This window comes from Varanus komodoensis, unplaced genomic scaffold, assembly GCF_004798865.1.
Source record: "Varanus komodoensis strain SLA01 unplaced genomic scaffold, ASM479886v1 scaffold25, whole genome shotgun sequence".
Lineage (NCBI taxonomy): Eukaryota > Metazoa > Chordata > Lepidosauria > Squamata > Varanidae > Varanus > Varanus komodoensis.
The window spans coordinates 6865222-6875308 of record NW_025335661.1 but is presented as its reverse complement, the minus strand read 5'-3'; the positions used below and the strand labels follow the sequence as shown (position 1 = coordinate 6875308).

The following is a 10087-nucleotide window of genomic DNA, read 5'->3' as shown; positions in this document are numbered from 1 at the left end:
CATCATTTGCTAGGTAGGTTTGTTCTTTCCTGTTGGGCTGCCGCACACTCTCCAAATCCCTTTCCTTCCCTATTTGGGCCTTAGCTCTTCCCAAAGAGTCACTTCTGCCCAAAGCACAAGACAGCCATTTCAAAAGCAGCCAAAGCCAGTTTCTGACATTGCCACTGTCCTAATGCAGGACAGAAAATTTCAGTTCTTTGCCTTATTTCAAGTTTTGTCTCCATTACTCAGAAAGCATCCCTGATGACTCTTTGGAAGTAGGGAGGCAAAACAGAGCAGGTAAAAATATCTGCCCTTGATGGGACTTGTAATCCCTGCTCTGAGGCCAAAGGAGTATCAGTCATGCCCAAAAGCTAGCCAGAGCACATTGGGAGCAACAATGAGTACGTAGAAACAGAGAACCCAAATCAGCCTAATAAGGACTTGAATATGCTGAGCCAGCATAAAATGTTGTCAGTTGGGGGAAAACACAGAAATTGCGCCCGTGTGTGTGTTTATGGACTACAGTATTCTGAAAAACGAGCATAGCTAGTTTGCATCCTGAGCAGGAGCAATTTACAAGGTAATTTATTTTTAAAAGTCATTAACTTGAAGTCGTGTAACACGTTACTTTTACGGTTGTTCCCTTGATAGATATTACTCCTTTATATTGCCTTGTAGTGAGGAACTATAAACAGAATTTAATTAAAATATCTTGTTATAAAACTCTCGAAGCCTGGGGAGGCGAAATGATCGCGTGTGAACGAGAGGAAAAGCCAAGTGTGCGAGCTTCTCTCCCCGGCGCCGAGGGATAAGAGGTTCTGGGGCTCAAGCGCCCTGGCCGACCTCTATGGAAACCGGGGCGGGGGGCGTTCCCCCATCGAGCAAGTCCCCCCGCCTCGTCCCCTTTCGTGCGCGCGCTCGTGGGAGGGAAGGCGCAGCAGACCTTCCTCCTGCAAGGGGCGGCCGAGGGCGGCGCTCCACTCCGAGCACCGAGGCCCTCTTGCGGCTCCGCGTTTCGAGAAAGGGCGGAATATGGTGGAGCCGGAGTAGCGGAGGCGGAGGCGGCGCTGGTGCAGGAAGGGGGAGGCGCGGGTGGCGCCTCGCCGCTTCTGCGCTCTCTCGCCGGCGGGCGGGATAAATGCCGGATTCGGGCTGGCCGTTCCGCTGAGTCGCCGAGGGACGTGGAGCCGCTGCTTCGACCGGAGGCGCGCCTTGAGAGAGCTGCGGGGTGAGTGCGGCGGCTCTGCGGGCGTCCTTTCCCGGCTCCCTTTCTTGCAGCGCGCTGCTCCCCTTCCGCCGGTGCCCGTGTGCGAACCGTTGGCCCTGTCGGCTTCCTTTGCCTTCGTGACCATCCCGGGGTGGGACCCCAGGCAGGTCCTGCTCCTCCCCTCCCCCCGAGCCAGCTTGAGCGAGTCTCACAAACTGTTTGTGTGTTCCAGGAGTCAAAGGAGGTGATAATCCTTTGCCCTTTATAGCTTCTCGTCTCGGACTGTATTGCAGTTAGGGTTAAGCAGGGTGGGTGAGTTGAGTCTGTGGGATGCGAGAGAGAGGTTTGCAAAAGCTTAGCGTGTAGACAAGCGTGTTTCTGAATAGTTGAATGCGCACGGGCTTAAAGTAATGCTTTTTATCTCCTTCCAGGTCCATCAGCCACTCTCTTTCGGACGCTAGTAGTAAATGTTCCGATAGCGCAGCACTTTTTCTTAAAAAGTCTGATCTTTAGCATGTGGATAATAATATTTTTCTATAATTTAGCTCTCTAGGCTTGACTGGTGTTGCCGTCATAATGGATATAAGGCTAAGTGCTTTGCTTCCTCACAATTTGCCCGAGTTGGTGCGTGAATGCCTTTCTTCCCTTGGGGCAGGAGAACCTTGAGTATAAATCCAAACAAGTTAATAGCCTAGTAATGTACACAGAGTACCAGTAGCCGACAATACCAACTAAGTCTCTTCTTTAGGGTTTTTTTAAGGCTATTGAAAAGAACTTGTTCCTACCCTTTACAAAATCTTTGCTACCTCCTCCAACCAGAGCCAAGTTTTACTTGCATTGGGTAAGTGGCAACTTGCAAATATAGAGCCTAGGGCATACGGTCTGTTGTGTTGTGCACACATTCGGGTGTCTGATAACAGGGAACAGGTGACTAGTAAAATTTAGTTTCAATTCCTTTTGAAGGAGTTTGTGATTTTTTCCTGATAATGTTTGCTTTGTCCTTTTCTTTCTCTCCCCCATTTCCAGTTGCAAGTCCTGTCTTTAGTAGAAGCTGTGTCACAAACTGGCAGCCTACAAAATTTAACACCCTGTTCTTTTCTGCATTGCACATTTTATATATGTTCTGTTTATTTAATAATGATAAGTAACTTGCTCAGTCTCCTGTAACTTGGTCTGGCAGACAAGTCATTCTTGGATGTGGGAGAGCAGTTAGAAAAAAAAATCTGTTGCACAGGCATTTTTGTTTGGCTCAGTAAAATAATGACCACAGAAACATTATTAAAACACCTTTGACTGTACCTTTTCTCATGGTAGTAAAATTGTCAGCAGCACAATTGAATGTAATGAAGTTCTGCTAGTGGATGACATATTTGGTGTAGGGAACAAACCTATGCAGAATTGGAAAAGAAGGAAAGACATTTTGGCAAGGCAGTAATTTTTGCATACATCAAACTATCTTTTATTTACTATATTTATATCCTACCATTTTTCCTTTCAAGGCACTCAAAGGGGCTTACATAATTCTCCTCCTCTCAATCTTACCATTCATCAGATTTCACTTGTTGCCCTAATAGTTTTAGTGTCCATTTGGGGTATTGCTCCCCACAATCTGTGGGCAATAATATTTTTCCTCTGGCTAAATTTAGAAACATGAGAACTGTGAAACTGAGTATGTTTAAAATGAGACAGTATTCTTTATCTCATGGTCTTAGATGAATAGGGACACAGTTCAAACTATAGAACCCTTGAGGTGCTGGTATAGTGTTTTAAAATCTGAATCAGGTTTTGCTTAAGTCTCCTTATTTTTGTACTAAGAACAAATTATAAATTGCTTACATACTATTAATGTAGAGGATATCCCTCTTTTGATGTACTCATATTTATAAAAGTGAAACCTTGGGTATGTTACTTATTTCTAGGAATATACTTAGAAAAGATTTCATGTGGTACTATCACTATAGAATCAAAGCCTTTTTAATCTTAAAGGCTTTAGTTCTAGGCTTCCTCTGTTTAGTGCTGTTTAACATTCTCAAATAAAAATCCTTCTCAGTATATTTCAAGAAAAGTGGGAACACAGTATTCATGAAAAAGATATAAAGAAGGCATCAATTTTTATTAAAAGCTGGAGCTTTTCAGAAATTGCTTTTTGCAAATAGTTGTATAATAGCGCTAATGTTTGACCAGGATCTAATAATGAAAATCTCCGTGCAAGCACATCTTTCCAATATTTATGTGGACATGGTGAGCCTTAGAAGATAGTAAAGGAGTATTGCTGCTGTGCTGATACATGAAGTCTGAAATACAGTATAGTGAAATATCCATTAAAGAAAACTGCTGTTACACACAATAGAACTGATGTGTATAGTAACTAAATGGTTCTCAACTAAAAGGTTCTCAACTATTGTGGCCAAGAAGTGCAGTTCACCTTGAATGTGTAGCTGTAAAACTACATCTTAAGGGCTCAACACATAGACACATGTCACAATTGGTTGAGTGTGCATCTTAATTAGATGGATAGAATTAGATTTGTGCTGTCAGGCTCTTCAGCAGCCTATTTGTACTGAATGGAGTGGCTTTTCTGGCTGTCAGCCTTTTCAGCTAGCCTACCTGTGCTGAATGGACTTACTTTCCTGTTGGTAGGAATTTAAACTATGAATCGGAAATGGGATGAACCTTTTGTTCATTCAGTCATGGAGCTGGAATATCTTCCTAGTTAAAGCTTGGCAAGGCATTTGGCTCTCTAATGAACAGTCATTGACAACATCCCTTGAGAAACTGTGCAGAGTAAAGAACTAGGTCAGCCACAAAATGTATGCTCTAGAAATTTCTTTTCTTAAAACTGTTTAGAATCCTCCTGAATAATTAAAAGATTATCTAAATGGCTGGATCAAATAACAAACATGGAGTAGAAGTTTTCATTTATTTTTTCAGAAGTTTGTGGTTGTGTGTTTTGGCCCAGAGAGAAGTGTGTGAGCATCCTCATCTGTTGAATTCCATTGGAAGTTCCTGTGTGTGTTGCAGTAATGAATGGATATCACTATGGTAAAATAATCTATTTTGCTGCAAGCTTGGTAGTCTCTTGGAACTAATGTGTGGGTGTTTTGAATCATTAAATCATTTTAGATGAAGCAGGGATGAACTGGAACATGGTATAGTTTGAAAACTATACCACCTATGATTTCCAGAGGGCTAACCATCTAGTATTTTTGCAGCAAAAACCATTTTGTGGAACATTCAAGATTAACACATTTATTCTGGCATAAGCTTTTGTGAACATTGTCCACTTCATCAGGTACATAAAATGTTAAGGCTACTATTAAGATAATTATTACTATCTGAATTTCTTGCATTTCAGTTTCTTCTGACAACACAGTTTATGCACAAGCTTTGTTCATGCAGTGATAAATTACTGTGAGTGAATTTTTTTATTGGAGTTTTACAGCAACAGCTATGATTTCAATATTTGGGGCCAGCAGGAGCATGCTGTAGCTTCTCATTATATGTGAAATCAGTAAGCGTGTGTGCGGGAAATTGGCAAGTCACCCACAATCCTGAAACAGCCCATGTATTTTGGGTGGTTTGTCAGTCATCCCAACAAATCTTCCTTGCCAGATTAATCTGGCTAATAATCCACAGTGGACTGCTCAATATGGACCAGATCACTGTTCGTATTTCTGCCACCTGCCTTTCTAGCCTGTACATTTAACTTTTATTTTGTAAACTCAAGGTTGTGTCTTTCTTTATAGAAATGATCCATCTCATAGTTGGGTCTTCTCTTCTGCTTTTCATTGTTTTCTCCACTGAGTCATACCTTCCTACAATGTGACGAAGTACAACAGCTTCAGTTTTGTCATTCTTGCTTCCAGGGCAAGTTCTGGCTTGATTTGATCTCAGATCCACTTGTTTGTCTTTCTGTTAGGCTACGGTATTTGCAGAACTCTCCTCTAGCACTATGTTTTGAATGCTTCAATTTTCTTCCTGTCAGCTTTCATGATCATAAATCTCATAACGTGAAGTTAATTCTTAATGCATCTGATGTTTGTGAAAGCTTATGTCAGAAAAAATGGGCAGCCTTTAAATTTCCATAAGACTTTGTTTAAATATTTGCTCTCTTTCAAGATTTGGACCATCTCTGTACTTAGATCCATAAACGGTTGCTTTCTAAAACTTATGTGTTAAGTTTTGATGTACTTTTAATAGGCAGTTCTTCGTCTTTATGAGCAGTGGGCTACCTACATGGTCCACTGCTGATAATATTCAGTGTCTCATTGGATGGCGGACAGATGAAAATAATAAGATATTGCTTAAAGTAATATGGTTCTTTAGAAAGAGAGAATTCTGAATTATCAACATTTTAAAGACAGTTGCATATAAAACATTATTTCACAAAGTAAGGCACAACAAAATGAAGCATGATGACAATGGAACATAATTGAGGATTTTTCAGGTTTGAATTTTGTTTTTACATGTCATCAATATGATGCAAGCCAACTTCTGGTTTAAAATCTGCTCAGCAAATCACCGCTTATTAAGAACAAAACTGAGCTCTCTTTGCACACAAATTATTTGTAGATTGTCTTTGAGTAGCAATATACTGAAAGTGTGTGTACTGCAGGAAACATTGGATACCTTGCTACTTTCCTTTTGTGCATACTTGGAAGGTGATTTCAAAGAATTTCTTATGAAAAGCATTTCAGATGGGAACCAAAATGTTGGACATAGGCTAGGGTATGATATATCACTGGCCTATTGAGAGAAATGATTAATGAAGCTTTCAAGCATGTCTTAGCTTCTTGACAACTTTTACTTTAATGATCAAGAATCCTTGAACAGTTTGTGGCTTATGTTTGTTTATACATTAAAGTTAAGACTCGTATTAGTGCAGTCTTCCCAGCATGGTGTCCTGCAGATGTTTTGGCTACAACTCCTGACAGCATAATGAAAAACCAAGGATGATAGTGGTTGTAGGCCAAAACATCTGGTGGGCACCAAATTAGGATAAGCTGTTTCAGTACAAAGAGCCATATATCTAGTACTTGTGCTTCTGTTTAGTCAAAAAAGAGAGTGCCATGCTACAGCACAACAAGCTTTAGTGAAGAAATGTTTCTTGAAATGTATTTTTAGATGGCCACAGGCATGGGGATAGTCAATCATATGTTTGTCAAATGCAGGTTTTTTGTTTTTTGCTTTCTCCCACTGACTGTTAACATATTGAGTATACATTCTTATTGTCAAAGTTTGTATACTGAGATAAAGCCACTTCCATTTTCACAGTGTCTCAAGTGCATCTCGTCACTTTGAAAATAGAATCTTTATGTTGACAATAGAATTGTCAATATGGACATTTTAGCTATCCATAATAAAATAAATGCTCCAATCACACTTTAAATTAACTCTTGTTAGTACAATACAATGCTCCATATTCTTGTGTCATCCCCTAGAAGCCAACGGGGAAATGTGCATATTTAAAATTTCATCTTTAAAATGGTTTGGGTTATGAATGTTTAGTTTGTTAATTCATCTGCATTTATGTGCACCCCCTGCTGTCTGCAAACTGAACAGAAGAATGGAACTATCTACTTTAATGCATAATCCTGTGCATGTAGGACTTTTTTCTGTCTAAGCAACTCCCAGCACCCCTCCACCCACCAGCCAGATTGCCTGGGGCATGAAGCAGTTACAGGATTGTTTTCTACCTAAACATCATAGAGTTCCATCTATTGCCCATTTTAAAAGGTCATTTGAAATGTTTCAAGGAATGAATAACTATTTACTGTGGTATTTGTAAGTGAAGTCTTCATATGATTTTTTTAATTCAGATACTCTGTCTTCCATAATAAGGATAAGAGTATTTGTATAGAACCAAAGCTTTTGAAGTGCAGTTATTTGGGTATAAAATATTTATCCATGGTTTGACTAACAGTATCCCTAGATTAGCAAAACTTCTGTGTGTGTGTGTCAGTACTTCTATAATAACTTTAAATGTTTTGCATATAAATATAATCTCATCCTTTGGTTTTTTGTTTTTTCCCCTAAACCGAATTCACGCATTCAGTGATTTCAGAACAGCATAAACAAGCCTGGGTAACCTGGCTATTGGATTATTAAGTAGGGATTTCTATGAATCTGACACATGGATTCTGTGGACTCATGGAATGTTTTTGTTTAGTTTTGCTACTTTCTGTCATTTTACAAAAATAAGCATTAAAACTAAAACACTGAAAACGCACATTTCCAGTCATAGACTAAAGCATGAAAATGTGGGCTTTGCACACCTTGGGGCAATTTGTACATTTTCAGAATTCTGAATGTGTGCATGTACAATTGACACATTGACACAAATCGATTCTTTCAGTGAGCAGAATGAAATGCTTCCAGTCTACAAATACAGAACAGTTTTAACAAAATCTGTACTTCCCTATTGTTAAATAGGACATTTAACTTTTAATTAACAGAATAAATTAGGTTATAGTAAATTGGTTCCATGATGCATATCTGACATATAAAGCTACAAGCAGCCCCTGAGTTATGAACATCTGAGTTATGAACAACCTGTACTTAAAAACTGGCATACAGCCTATTAATTTTTTAAAAATTGCTGCAGGAGATAGTCATCACCATAGAAAGAGAGGAAGTGGAAGGGTGGTTTGGGTGGGATGGAACCTAGCGATATTTGCGATTTTTCCACCAACTATACACGATCCAACTTATATACCAATGCAACTTAAAGATTAATTTCCATTTTCTCAGGAATGGAACTAGTTTGTAACTCGGGGACTGCCTGCATTCAGTAAGGCAGTTGCAGAAGAGGTAGAAAATGTAAGGCATTGCAAGGAAAAAGGCAACTCATGGTTCACTTGTCATGTTAACTATGTTCTTCTTCTGCTTTACATCCAGGAACATTCCTGATTTGTGAAGGGTTTCATAACCCAGAGCTGTAACCCAACAATAACTCTTTTGGGGGGAAGGGTTAAAACTCTGGGTTTGAGTCCTCAGCATCTGAGTGCCAGGATCACTCAGGAATGAAGCATTGTGCAGATTTCTCAATCTGCAAGTAAAGCAGAAATACTGAGCAGAGAGAAGGCAGTGTACCACTGAACCACATCAATATTCCCTTATGGACCATGGGAAGATCTGCATTTCTAGCACAAGCAGTTACAGTAACAATGGGAAAGATGAGTCTTGGTGGGGAGAGTTCCATAACTTTATGGCTGCAATGGGCTGCAACCGAATCATAGTGTCTTCCATTGTAGTATTTTCAAGATTATGACATTGTTCGCATGTAACAGCATGCCATCATAGGTAAATTTCTCAAGGGGGCTTGCTATTTTGCATTTTGAACTCATGCCTTTTTTAGTGGTCTCATGGATTCACAATTACCACAGCAACTGACACTAGCTGAGTTCATGCATAATGAGTTGTGATGTGCTCCCTGTGGTGCCACAACAAGAAGCCCCATGGGAAAATTCATCCTTGATATTTTCAGTAAATTTTTAAGAAAAGACAATACCTAAATAATGTATTTTTAGTCTATTGCATAGTGATATAGGAGTCTAATACTTTTCATAATAGATCATCATACTTATCTATACATGGTATTATCTTCAGTTCTTGCATTTTGTTTGGAAGCCTTGAAGATCTATTGCAGAACAGGTGACATTTCTGTAACTGGATCAGTTGTGGCCCAGGCATATAATCGTGGTGGTTTTATTTTAAAATGATGCCCTTCAGAGAGTACTTAATGAGCTCCCAAGTGTGTGTGTTTTAACTACACAACAATGATCTTGCAAGGAGCACTGTTGTCCTAATAAGCACATGAGTTAGTAGAAGTAGAAAACAAATCTTCTATTGTTCATCGTCCTGACATGATGAGCCTAACGAGAGTAGTTTTGACTTACAGGCAGGGACTAACAATATTTCAGTTGAGGAATCTGATTCCCTTTATACATGCAGTTTGAGCATGTTATGAAACCCCCTTGTGAAAATCATCTGTGAATATGACTAAAATCCTCACTGAGGTCTTTTTTTTCTCTGTTTCTGGGTCTTCATTTTAATTATACTATATATTAAGGTAAATGATTAGAAACTCTATTGCTTAAATAAGGAATTTCCATCTTTTAGCATGATATTTTTATTTGAAATGTTTCTGCTTCTTCTGTTTGGAAATGCAAGAAGGTTGATTTTTTTATACAAAATTGTTCTAGCAGTGCTAGCAATATCCTTGCAGAAGTTGCTTTTGTATGTCCCAAGATGCCGAGGCATGTGGTGACGGCATATAAAAGTTTTAAATTATGTTAGTTCTAAAAAGCTGCCTGAAATTGAAATGTTTATTATATTTGTCTGTCTTGCAAGTAATTAATAGGGTAGTTTGTCACCTGTGGCTTTTCTGTTCCCTCCCGGAGTCATAGTGCTTCAGTTAGACCATCTTACCACTATGGGATTGCCCCACTTTCCTAACAAGCTATGGTAGGAGGACTAAAACCTTAATAATGATATCCTGTTTAATAGGGCAAGGTGACAGGTCATTAAACTAACTGTTTGAAGGAAACAGAGGATGATGGGCAGCTTAACTAGTCATTTTAACTCACTGGTAAATGAAGTATTAAGCAAGAATTTACTGTTACAAAAAATCTGCATTGGACCTGCTGCTATTTCACTTTGTCAGCCTGACTCTGAAACTTATTTACTGAGGTAGTCAAAGTCAGTGATGTAAGATGGATTTTTTTTTCCATGGAATTAATTTCCAGTTTGTGAATTCATTAGTAACCATGAATGGATGCCAATTCTATGTACATGCTTAGCAGTTTCAAAGTACTTTTTAATGTATTTAAACCATTATTCCTAGCAAGTGTGTGAGTTTGTGACACAGAAATAAATATACACTGTGGTGCAAAACAG

The 10087-nt window shown here is 39.2% G+C and overlaps 1 protein-coding gene across 3 annotated transcripts in view; it reads left to right on the top strand.

Annotated features, from left to right (window-relative positions):
* The first annotated feature begins 1098 nt into the window (after positions 1 to 1098).
* The window catches only part of SERPINE2 (serpin family E member 2), a 31540-nt gene continuing 22551 nt past the window's right edge, over positions 1099 to 10087 (top strand). The window contains exon 1 of one of the 3 annotated variants that reach the window (XM_044432691.1): positions 1099 to 1210. The gene's annotated coding sequence lies outside the window, so the exon portion shown is untranslated. The other 2 variants (XM_044432693.1, XM_044432692.1) reach the window with 2 other exon arrangements.